The following is a 13,790-nucleotide window of genomic DNA, read 5'->3' as shown; positions in this document are numbered from 1 at the left end:
TCTGATTCATAGACACTGGAAGGTTTTCATGCACCTGGGTTTTTCAAAAGGTGCATGTCTGTATGCAACAAATATAACCCTAGTTGAGAAAACTGCCTTACTATGTCCGGGAATAATTAAACCCTTAAATGTTTTGAGATGATAATGAGTATTAACAGATATACTACTAAGGTGGTGTTAGTTTATATTTCATGGAATTATTTGTATTTTGGAATAACTTTTTGGAAAAAGTTACACAGTAATTTCTACTTTGTTTCTCCTAATTTTTTGTATATAGTACATTAATTAACTATATAAAAGGAAGAGCACAGAGGCAATCATTGTAATTTACTTCATGAATTTATAGTCTAGGTATAAAAGGTACCCCAAAAAAGCTGTAAAAGTAGAGCTTTTCTTAAAGAATTATCTTCACCAGCTTTACTGAAGTTCTATGTGCTTGACCGCTTGACCTGCTACAAATCATGATGATGCCAATCTCTAAGTACTAGATAACATCTATTTAATATTTTAATATTTCCATTGTTTTCATTAGCCCACCTTGATTTTCCAGTTATCTGCTTTTACTGATGAAAATAAACCTCCCTGTAGTAACCTGGACCCTATCTTTTTACTATCTTTTTTTTTTTAAGATTTTATTTATTTATTTATTTGACAGAGATAGAGACAGCCAGCGAGAGAGGGAACACAAGCAGGGGGAGTGGGAGAGGAAGAGGAAGAAGCAGGCTCATAGCGGAAGAGCCTGATGTGGGGCTCGATCCCAGATCGCCAGGATCACGCCCTGAGCTGAAGGCAGACGCTTAACCGTTGTGCCACCCAGGCGCCCCATTTACTATCTTGATTCCAAACTCTCTATACCTATCATTTTCAATCTTGTCTGGATATAGAATGTGATTCCATTCCTCGAGCACAGTTTTTCTCTGTTGTCTCACTGTTTAAATATCAAGGGATGTTGTCTGATGTTGAAAGTACTGTGCCAGACTCTGGAGATATGGAGATAAATATTTACCCACAGTCCTCTGAAAGCAAACCAACCATTATAATACCATGTGATCAATGCTATCACCTCGGCAAACCTGAGGTACTGATTTCGGGGTGACTTTGCACACACTTGCCAGAGGAAATGATTCCTGAAATGATTTAAGATCATTAGTGGAAGTTAGTCATTCAAGGACTGTGACTTACCCATCTATTTATCCCAGCACCTTACATGATACCTGTCTCTAACATACAGGGAGGTGCTCAATAAATGTGCAGCTGCCTGCAGAAAACAGAAAACATGGAATTTCAGGCAACTGAACACAATTACCTGGATTTCAGTATAGAGTGGAATTGATGAAAAAGTTAGAAATGGGTTTAAAAATGCACCAGGAGCTATAAGATCACTCTCTCTGTCATACAAAGGCATTGCACTTTTTTTTTTTTTTACAACAATGAGATTTCAAACAGGGGAAACATATCTGACTTATTTTTTATAAAGCCTACTTGGACTTTTCACATAAGTTTGATACTGCTAATAAGCCTGATAGTCCTTCTCCCAACTTCTTAGAACATCTACATAGATTTTTTTAAAAAATCAAACTTGACCACATGCCAAGACAGAAAACCTATTTCTCAGAATCTGCAAAAAATTCTATCCCCGTGACTGATACAGACGGATTGAGAGAAGTGATTGGTGGCCTACCTATAACTTTGGTGACAAAAAAATGCAGACTCAAACCAACAAAATAGGATAGGAAAGCACTATATTTCTCTAATGTTATCTCCTGTCTTGCTCAGAGATCCAAAGATTGTGCCAAGAACAAATCAAACAAATATCTAGAGTAGACATTCCTATACTCTTGTTTCTGGCAATTGCTGTAGAGGCTAAAAACATTATCCCCATGCCTCTCCTTTTCTTTACTACCCATTGTTCCATATTGTTTCAGAGATGCCAATGTGAACCTCTTTACCCCCACTGTTTATAGAATGCTTTAAAAAATAACTTATAAACTAGACTACATTACCATCTCAGCATATTCAAAGGACTATATTGTGTACACGTGACATTTCAGACCATAGTGCAATACAACTAAATACTATTACCACAATTTTAAGGAAACATAAGGATCTGGGGCAAAATAGAGGTGCATATTTAATTGCTTTCTACATGGGCAACGATTTTCTAAGAATTTAATTCTAAAAGGAAAGGTGATTACATTTAATATTTATTGGCTGGATGCTTCTCTTTGCTCTCTAGCAGCATTTGCTTGCAGTTCAAAGCACTTATCACATTAATATTGACACTGGATGTCTCCAGGTCTATATTCCCTACCATTCTGGAAGCTTAAGGATCACAAACTATGTATCTCTGGTCTCTACCTCTTGTCTGTCACCTATTGGATATCAATAAGTATTTCATAAATAACTTTTTCTAATATCACTAAAATTTAAAAAAAGAATATTTGCAAACCAACAAGAAAGCATCATTTCTCTAGTAGAAAAATGTTTAAATGTCCAAAATATTAAGATGTATGAATTGTTAATAAAATATTTCTAAATGTTTAGTCTCATTTCAAATAAAAATTAGAACTAAATACAAATTTTGCCTACCAAATTGGAAAACTGATATACATACTATTTCACAGAATAATGGTGTGAATGTAGCTTTATTACAGCCTTCCTAGAATAATTATAAAAAGCAAAAGAAGATATATTACCATGATTTCAAAACAAAAAAACGCCCAAATAAAACCCAATCATGTTCTTTATAGCCCTGTAGATTACTGTGAATTCCAAATATACAATGTACAGGAAATAAGGGGAAATACGGATGTATGTATTCATGAATGAAATCAAATGAGATTACTGAAAATAATCAATCCAGCCACAGAGCAAAACCATATATTAATATCTATATTCTCCATTGTAGGAAACACTTGCATATAAAATATATCTTTTATACTTGGTGATATTACAGACTTAATACTCTCCTTATTCTTGAATATGATGTCATGTATTATTCTGAAAGCTTTCACTAAGGTCAAGGATGCAATGCAGGTAGCAGATGTATTCTGTTAATATATGGACTATGAATATTCCTATAATGTGTTAATATATGAATTCATATATATTCATATATCACATTAGTGGTTCACTCCATATGTACTTTTATTACAAAAATAGGTCTTCATATACCTCTATTTTTTATCTACAATTTTTGAAATTAAAAATAAATTTTTATATATTCATATAATTGTAGTATCATATCTAATTATATGTGTTTAAGCAGTTTTCAATAGTACTGGCAAAACTGTTCTTCATTTGACTTTATTGAAAATCCCTTCATTGAAGTTGGCTTGTCCTGCATATGTACATAAGATTATTGTCTTTCATTCTAAAATTTGCTGAAATTGTCATCAAAAATAAGGAATAGATGTTTGACTTTTAGTAAGTACTTTGACATCTTTTAAAATGATCATTTGATTATTATTTTTAATATGTTTAAATGAGTTTTTTTTTTTAAATGTTTTCTAAAGTTAATCATTGCCTGGTTTCCTCGAGTAAATCCTACCCGATGAGGATGTTTTACTTTCTCAACAAATTGCTAATTCTGATTTGGTAATATTTTATCTAGTATTTTACACATATTTTCATGAGTGAGAGTTTGGTAGACAGGAACAGATTAGACAGATGCAGATACGAAATGTTTGCACACATCCTTGAGTTTCTTTTGTTAGTCTCACAACCTCCTATAATATTTTTGGAAACTTCGCATTTTTTTTGTGATGTTCTGTCACTCTTTAAAATAATGGAAAGTGTGACAAGGGGCTACTGCTAATGGGTACAATGTTTCTTTTAAAGAGGATGAAAATGTTCTAAAATTAGCTTATGGAGATATTTGCACAACTGTGTAAATATAAAACCATGGAACTGTACACTTTAAACGTGTGAACTTTATGGTATGTAAATTACATTTCAACAAGGTTGTTTTAAAAAGTATCATTTCTTGTAGATTTAATAGACCCATCCATACAAATGTCTTTTCCTAGTGATTTTATCAAATTTTCAATTTGTATAAAATTTTACCGATTTGATATATTTTGTTCATCTGTAGTTGTGTCTTTTATCTCTTTCCTAATATCAATACTGCCTTTCTTTGTTTATATTTTTAAAAGCTTTTCTTTAGTAGCCTTTTCAAGCAAACTTTTTTTCCAAGTCTACCTGAGATGAGTTTCCATTTCACTAAGTTTTTTCTTCTAATTATTTCCTAATTTTTATTTATGTTGGATTATCCTATTCTTTCTCTAGCTTCTGGCTTAAATTTTGCATGTATAGGAAAAAAACAATGAGAAGAAATGGATTAAATTAAAACTATAGTGTAGTTGGCTTATGGGTGATTCTAATTTTTACTGTCACCTTTTCTGTAATTCAGACATTATCTAGAATCAGCATGCATCACTGTTATAAATTTAAAAAAAACCCACTATGTTTAGAAATATCATTTATATGAAAATAGAAGAGGTAAGTAAAAGAATTCACAGTAGGGCATTTGATTCATAGGTAACTTTCCAAATATTTGTGACATGGCAGTTTAAGTGAACCTGTGTTAAAACGCAAATGCACTATTTTTCATTACCAGATAATGTGTGCATAATGTGTCCTCTTACTCTGTGCTTAATTCAACCATGATTATAGGAAAATTTTATTTTTGTCTTCTCTTCTATATTCTCTGGAGATATATTTATATGCATAAACGTATAAATATTTGTCTTTTATAATCAGAATAAGATCCACAAAAAGATTTTTTAAATTTTGGTTAGAAGTACATTTGTCTCTGAGAAGGAATCAATCATGTTTTCAAATGCTATTCCTATAAAAGGGTAACCTCATTAAATATAAAGTATGCAGGTTGTATGTAAGGGAGAACTGTTAAAATTTTAATTAAGGAATTCCTGTGAAGTCCAGAGAGGAGATGAAGAAATCAGAATATAAGAAAGGCAGACCATTCAAGATCCTGGGAAGTTGTCAGATAACGGGAATTTTTCTTAGGAGGATTAATGGATCTCCTGGTTTGAATGTGTGATTTCTCTGCCAGATGGTTCCTCATCTGTTCCTTCAGCCTGCAACCATTCCCATATCTGCCTTTGATAGTCCCATACGGTTCCACACTCACAGGTTGGGTATGGCTTGAGGACGGAGATATTTGGGAACACTACTATGTAATTTTACCAAAAGCCACTATTTTATATATATTTGTATTATTATATCCATGTATCAAAACAGCTGCTTCCAAGTAGTCACTTCGAACAAAAAGGGACCTGCCATTACAATATCAATATTAAAATAAGACTTCAGGTGACTGATGCAATCCTCTAGGTGAGAAACGAGGAGGATTGATCTAATGTCACAGTGACACAAGAGTCAGAGCAGGAATTTGTGTTGAGAACAAGGGAAACCTGACAGGTTTGGTAATGGCTTAGAAATAATCCTGGCTCTGATGGGCTAGAGATCAAAGTCAAGCTGCCTAACAGGCTTCTGTCTTAGCAGACAGGTTCTCTGAAAATTGTATTTATATCAAACATTATAAATGCAGAAACAAACAGTAGACATAAAGTGGTAAGATCAGTTACACGATGTTTGAGTTTACATAGGGAATGTGGGTTGAAGTGACTGGCAGATATGTAGATACTTAGTCTGGAGATCAGGAGAGTATTATGGACTGGAAAAATGAACACAGTCTAATAAAAACACTGTCATAAATGAAATTGTTGGGGTAGACTAGCTCAGCCATGGAGAATGAATAGAGTGAGAAGAAAAATTCCACGTGGAAATCTTGGGAAATACAAAAGAGGACTTTGAAGTAGACACCGAGGTTGCAGAGTAGAAATACAAAGGCATGTTCTCCTTTATTCTTTATTTTTTCTCCTATCAGTCTTTCTTTTGTGACATCTCTGGGAGACCCCCTATATGTGCTTAAGAGCAAGGACTCTATCTTACTTTTCTTGATTTCAAGGCACTGAGCTAAGTACCTCCATTTCAATATGGGTGTGTTGAAATTGCTGACAGATATTAATCTCTTCCATTAAATTTCAAGTTAATTTCACTCAAGATTTTTAAGAGGGTTCTGTGGAACCCTCTCAAATGTAGAACCCTGCTCAAATTCTTAAAATTAAATAAAGATTCTAATTAAAGGATTTGGGGAAATATCATATATTATTTCACTTTTCAGAGAATTCTTAACATATCTTAGCACAGAAAAATCTCAGAGAAGTCCTGAATCATTTAAGATTTTGAAGTAATGCATAGTAGTATCTCATAGTACTAGTTAGAAAATTATAAACTTTTTGAACACCTAAAAAAGTATTTTTAGTTTGTCCTTCACAGAATGTCTCGAGACATTTACTTGACTTTCTCCCACCAACTGATCTACATTTTGATTAATTTTGTATTCCCATGGAGTACTTCCTAGTTTCATTTTTTTGTTGTTTGTTCTTCTCACATTATTCTTACACAGGCAGTATATATTCTTACACCTCCTACCTCCTACTGTTTCTCTACACCAAATGAGTTTAACATCTAGACTTCATCTCAAGATCCCTTATGTTTCACCCCAGTGAAGAAATTTTCATGCTCTGCCATGCCAAATCTAAATCAAAATCAAAACAGATTGCTTTCTTCATGTCTTCACACTAAGCCTTTGTCTTAGTCTTCATAGCTCCTTAGCTGAAGTTGTGTTCCTATGCGATAGTAAATATGGCAGTCTCTCTTCTTGCAAAGAAAATGACTTTGGAAAAATGTCTTGGTGCTGGATCACCTCAAGTTTTGTCTTTATTCAAGAAGGTCTTGTTTTTTCTTTGAAGTTTCTTTTTTTCTTTTTAATATTTTATTTATTTGAGAGAGAGCACGTGAGTGAGAGAGCAGAAGCAGAAGGAGCAGCAGAGGCAGAGGGAGAAGCAGGCTCCCTGCTGAGCAGGAAGCACGACGCAGGGCTGGATCCCAGGACATTGGGATCATGACCTGAACGGAAGGCAGTTGCTTAACCGACTGAGCCACCCAGGCACCCTATTCTTTGAGGTTTCCATTTAATCTAATTCTGACTTTTAAAAACTTAGAAGGCTTTTGAGAGCTCAATTTTCATTTAGTTCTTTTTTTTTAAATGTGTTTATATTACCAAGGTTCTGAGGTTATTACCATAGTTTGGATGAGAAAGGGGCACACAATTCTTTTTCTAGCATATATGAGGCTATTTTGTGTACTTCAATTCTTTAACTCTGATTCAAAATGCAGTGAAATCCTTTTTGTTTTAAAATGAAAAGAATCCTATCATCAGTGTTCATTTTTTTTTTTTATTTTTTAAATGCCTGGTCCTGGGAACATGAAGATGAATATAATACTAATAACATAAAATATAGAATGTGAAGTCAGTATCATTTTTTGGACATACTGTATTCAACTCAGAGCTAAAGCACTATTTGATCATTTTCCACTAGTAGATCTGTAACATCTGTAAGGACATTAATCGCTTATTTAGTTGATCTCAAAAAACAAAAACAAAGAGAAAAAACAGGAGTGAGCATATGTGTTTTCCCTCTCTCACTGACTGAAATATTGCCAGGATAATGATTATGCTGTTCACGCTGCTGCTCCTGCTAATGATATATACTTATTGATATTTCTTTTTAAGTGCCAGAAAGCAAGTTGTTTTTACATAAAATGAAATGCATAAATCTTAAGTGTGCATTTACTGAGTTTTGACAAGTCCGTACACTGTGTAACCTAAACCCCAATCAAGATACAAATCCCAAACAAGTTTTTAACAACCCACTTTACAAGTCTCTATAAACAGTATTGCATCTGCCCTTGGAACATGCTCCTTGACACACACTTCTTTACTTTTGGCCACTGGATCCTAACAAAAGAAGATGATTTTGACATCCGGTTACTGCTGTCATTTGGCAAAATTAGTTTATAATACAGTCTGGCTCCATATAGACCATAAACTTTATAGATATTTCTACTTTAAGAATGACAGAAGTATTATCAGAGACATATATACTGAATAGAGAGAATATATTGCTTTGGGGTTGAAGAACTCAATCCTTTGGAATAACTAGTAACAGGTTAAATACTTGGATAATAATGCTTTCTACTAATTGGACAGCTATATGCAAAAGAATGAAACTTGACCACTCTCTCACACCATACCCAAAGATAAACTCCAAATGGATGAAAGACCTTGATGTGAGACAGGAATCCATCAAAATCAGAGAACATAAGCTGTAACCTCTTTGACATTGGCCACAGCAACTTCTTTCATGACATGTCTCCAAAAGCAAGGGAAACAAAAGAAAAAAATGAACTTTTGGGACTTCCTCAAGAAAAAAAGTTTCTGCACCGCAAAAGAAACAGTCATCAAAACAAAGAGGCCCATTCCCATAGAATGGCAGAGAATATCTGCAAATGAAACTACAGATAAAAGGCTGGTATACAAGATATATAGAGAACTTCTCAAACTCAATACACGAGAAACAAATAATCGAATAAAACAATGGGCAGAAGATATGAACAGACACTTTTCCAATGAAGACATACAAATGGCTAACAGACACATGAAAAAATGTTCAAAATCATTAGCCATCAGGGAAATTCAAATCAAAACCACACTGAGATACCACCTTACGCCAGTTAGAATGGCAAAAATTGGTAAGGCAGGAAACAACAAATATTGGAGAGGATGTGGAAAAGGGGAACCCTCTTACACTGCTGGTGGGAATGCAAGTTGGTACAGCCACTTTGGAAAACAGTGTGGAGGTCCCTCAAAAGGTTAAAAATAGAGCTACCCTATGACCCAGCAATTGCACTACTGGGTATTTACCCCAAAGATACAAATGTAGTGAAGAGAAGAGTCATATGCACCCCAATGTTCATAGCAGCATTGTCCACAATAGCTAAACTGTGGAAGGAGCCGAGATGCCCTTCAACAGACGAATGGATAAAGAAGATGTGGTCCATACATACAATGTATTATTACTCAGCCATCAGAAAGAACGATTACCCAACATTTGCAGCAACATGGATAGGACTGGAGGAGATTATGCTAAGTGAAATCAGTCAAGCAGAGAAAGACAATTATCATATGGTTTCACTCATTTATGGAACATAAGAAGGAGGAAGATCGGTAGGAGAAGAAAGGGAAGAAGGAAGGGGGTAAACAGAAGGGGGAATGAACCACGAGAGACTATGGACTCTGGGAAACAAACTGAGGGCTTCAGAGGGGAGGGGAGTGGGGGATTGGGATAGGCCAGTGATGGTTATTAAGGAGGGCACGTATTGCATGGTGCGCTGGGTGTTATACGCAAACAATGAATCATGGAGCACTACATCAAAACTAATAATGTAGTATATGGTGACTACCATAACATAATAAAAAATTTAAAAAACATAAAAATAAAAAAATAATAATGCTTTCTATTTCTTAGAATGTATTAGTAATGTACATCGGTAAGATTTTTATATGTTTATTTTTTAAACAATAATTCTATTATTGGACTAAAATTATATATATATATTCAAATAATATGTAAAATAACTGGAAACTAATTACAGGTAAAGAAATATCACAACCTATAGATTTAAACTGCTTAAAATCAAAACACTAAAAATAAAAATACTTTCCTTTTTTTCCTTCAAAGAACAGATATTTCTGGCTTAAAGAACAAGGAGAATATTTAGTATAATTGCATCGTAGTTGTCAGTGATACTTGATGTTATAGAAAAATAGCTACATCAATCCTTCAAGACCAAAACATAGTAAAAAAAATTCTTTTGGTTAAAAAAAAAAAAAAAAAGCAACAACAACAACAACAAACCTTGTCCCTTCTCACCCCCTACCATGTTGCCAAAAGAACTTATTCAGCAAAGAACTATTTTATCACTTTAAATCAGAAAATCAAAATGAGAAAAAAGCAAACTACTTCAGAATGTATAATGGAAGATACTTTGGTTCTGTAACAGATTTAATTTTATCCTTGACTGCTAATGAGCAGTAAGTTCTAGCAAAGAGTTGTTCGTTGGGAAGGGGCATTGTTCACATTTGCTCATCTTTCAAGATCCATATATACTAAAGCATGATGGTGGTCCATACAAACATAAAGTCATTTCAATTCCAGAAAGTGGCATGAGATATAGTGAACAATACAGATAAACTCTAAATTGATTTGGCTTTTGTTCAAGGTCTCTGAACAGAGCTAAACTCTGCCTCCAAACTCACAGAGAGAACAGCTTGCAAAGAGGTGGACTCCAATTAGCTTTTCTTGAATGAGAATTATTAATTTCAGAGAGAATTTTTTTAAGTGGAGCTTCCTCAAGAAATAAAGATAATTCATAACCTACATTGTCAGAAAAATAATTTTTCTGACTCTTTTAGCATAAAACTAAACCACATAGAAATACACTGTATTACAGTAGTTCTAGTTTTATGTACTATCTTTATTGACCTGAGATGTTGAGTGGGAAATAAGCACAGGGCTCATATCTCGCAGTATAGCCCTTACTCAATAAAGCTCATAATTTAGAGAGGTACCGTTAGTTAATCAATTCATTTATTTTACCACCTGATAAGGCAATTTTACTGTTTTTTTCCCCATTTTGAAAATGACATTCATTTCTTTATCATTTTAGATACAGTAAGAAAAATAGTGGGCATTAGTGTAAGACTGCTCTTTGGATGGATATTTTAATATCTATTTTATTTTATTAAGTTTTTATTTAAATTCCAGTTAATTAACATGCAAAGTAATATTAGTCTCAGGTATACAATACAGTAATTCACACTTCCATACGCCACCTGGTGCTCAGCAGGACAAGTGCCCTCTCTAATCCCCCTCATCTATTTCATCCACCCCCCACTTCTCCTCCCTTCTGGTAAACATGAGTTTGTTCTCTATGTTTAAGAGTCTGGGGTTTTGTTTGTTTGTTTGGCTTGCCTCTCTCTTGTTTTTTCCCCTAAGTTTTGTTTCTTAAATTCCACATGAGTGAAATCATGTGGTATTTGTTTTCTAAGTTTTTTTCCTAAGTTTATTTGCTTAGCAGAATACTCTCTAGCTCTCTCCACATAGTGGCCAATGGCAAGATTTCATTCTTTATGGCGGAGTAATATTTCGTTGTGTGTGTATACATTTATCAAACAATGGATACCTCGGTTATTTTTATAGTTTGGCTATTATAATAATGCTGCTATAAACACTGGGGTGCGTGTATCCTTTTGAATTAATATTTTTGTATTCTTTGGGTAAATACCTAATAGTGCAATTATCTATTGTAAATGCTTATTTCTAAATTTCATTTATTATGTTGTGACTGCCCTCACTTTCAGCACTTTTTAATTTGAAAAAATGATTCTATATTGATAAAATATACAAAGAAATAAAACCAAGAAATAATAATTCCTAGAAAAGTCATGGAAATAATATAAAGTATAGAGATCATGCCATGTGAAAAGGAAAACTGAGGATCCTTTGTGTTTTTTTCTTTTAAAGAAAGCTGTGACTGGTCACCTCTTTCCACAGGGAAGTTTGTATATATTTGCCTTAAAACATGATAAATCTTATACATAGTAAGTATATCTAAACATCGTAATTATTGTTAATTTTAAGAACTTTCATTTGTGAAATTTGGCAAACATAAAAGAGGAAGGCTTAGAAATTTTCTTTCAATATAATACACAATATTATTTGGCACTGCTTAAAATGAATATTTTACACATTTATATATAACTTTTATATATATGAAATACTATTTATATATTTTAATTATAGCAGAATGGCCCAGTATATGAAATCCTTCAAGTCACTTTGATAGCTCTGATTCCATAGTTCTTGTTTGCGGTATTTGCTTTTAGTATTTGATTTAAAAAATGACACTGTCATTTTAGACATTATAAATTATTATTTAAGTGGATTATAACCAATTTTTTATGTTCAGTATGAAGAAAAAATAGCAATAGCAATAATTTGTTTTTATTTTTGGATTTTTTTTTAACAAAAAATCATTTCACATTATCAATAAAGAATTATAAATAGAACACAAAGATTTTCACAATGACTTTTATGCCCTGTAGCCTGCAGGCAGGTTTAAATGCTAAATTGCTATATCGATTATAGAAAAGAATAGAAGCTCAAAGGTTGGCTGTCTGGGGCTGCCCTATCACAACATGATTAATTTATCCAGTCTGAGGGTTGGCAAGTTCACCATGTGTAAAAACAGAATTCCTTTAAAACTCTGCGATTTTATTCCCAGCAGCTCATTTTTGAGTTTCTCTGGTGATATCAGCGAGTCACTGAAAGAGACTGGTCTTCCTTCCACATCTGCCTCCAGTGACTAAGACAGCTGAGAATAAGCAGGTAAAAATTCCCCAAGTGTCAGCATTGACTGCAGGACTTATCATCAGGTCACTTTCCAAATAGCAGACAATTTTGAGTAACGTCATTCAAACAGAAAAAAAACCTTTCCTTAGAGTTAGACTTTTCTCCACAGCACCCGGAACTTGTATTTTCTGATTCCATTTTATGTTTATTATTAGTTTAGGCCATCTACCTCTCCACTTCTTTCCTCAAGAAATCACAACTTGTTTTTATTCACACTAACATTTTCCTTTCAATCTAAATGCTTTCTTATTTTCTCATTAAAAAAATACCAACACCACCACCACCACCACCACCATCGATTTATATCTCCCTGCATGTAAATACACCTAGGATCATCAGGCTAGATTATCTTTGAAATGAGAAATTTCTAGACTCTCAATGAAAAATGACATTGTCATCCCTCTCAATTTACATAAAGAAAAAAATTTCATCATTGGACAATCCTAAAACAAATTTTTAAAAAATGTTTCATAGACAAATGAAATTTCAAGTTAGTGATTTCAGCTCACACAATTAATGTAACCTTCCTCCTAAAAGTTCATTAAATGATTAAAAAAAGGATTAAAAAAGTAAAATCTGCTTGAGTACTAGGAAAACAAAATTTGTGAGGAACTGCTTCAATAGAACCAGAGGGGAGGGTCAAATAGCTCATTCATTATTCAACACATGGGTTATAAAACAAATACAAAAAGAAAACCCCACAAAAAACAAACAAGCAAAAAAAAAACCCATAACAGCTTTAGGATGTGAGATGGATATAAGCTGAGAAAAAAAACAGGAACAGAAGATTAAAAAATCAATAATAATAAAGCCCAAATTCTATCACTTAAGAAATTGTCATATAGATATTTCCTGCTGTTCCATTCTGTTAAGGGGGTAAATTTAAATGTTCCCTGAGCATTGATAAGCTTTTTATGAGACAACCCCAGAAATAGGTCTTTAGTTATAAAATGTTAAGAAAACACTTTTTTTATGAAATGTCACTGTGTTTCCCAAGAGTCCCTGTGGTTGTAGAAACGGAGTTTGTTCCCATGTTTTAGTTCCTTTCAAACACCACGACATGTGGTTGCAGGAATACTAAGCAAGACTACCAAGAGAACCTAACATTATGAAAAACTGAGGTAAACCTAGCTTACCTTTCTTCCAATCCAGCTTGGGTATAACTGATGGTTGGCATTAGTCAGTATGGCCAAGTAACTTGCTCAATTCTACTTCAATACATGTTCACTACATCAAAAGTACTTCTGTCTGATTTTTGAAATTTAAGTTTGGCAATCTAGGTTTAAAACAACAACAACAACAAAACACTTAGCAACCTAAGAATTGCTCACATTTCCGTATGGATATAGGAACTGATACATCTAGTGTTTTAAATACACATATGAG

The sequence above is a fragment of the Ursus maritimus genome, unplaced genomic scaffold, assembly GCF_017311325.1.
Source record: "Ursus maritimus isolate PB19 unplaced genomic scaffold, ASM1731132v1 scaffold_10, whole genome shotgun sequence".
Classification (NCBI taxonomy): Eukaryota; Metazoa; Chordata; class Mammalia; order Carnivora; family Ursidae; genus Ursus; species Ursus maritimus.
This window is presented reverse-complemented; position numbering follows the sequence as displayed.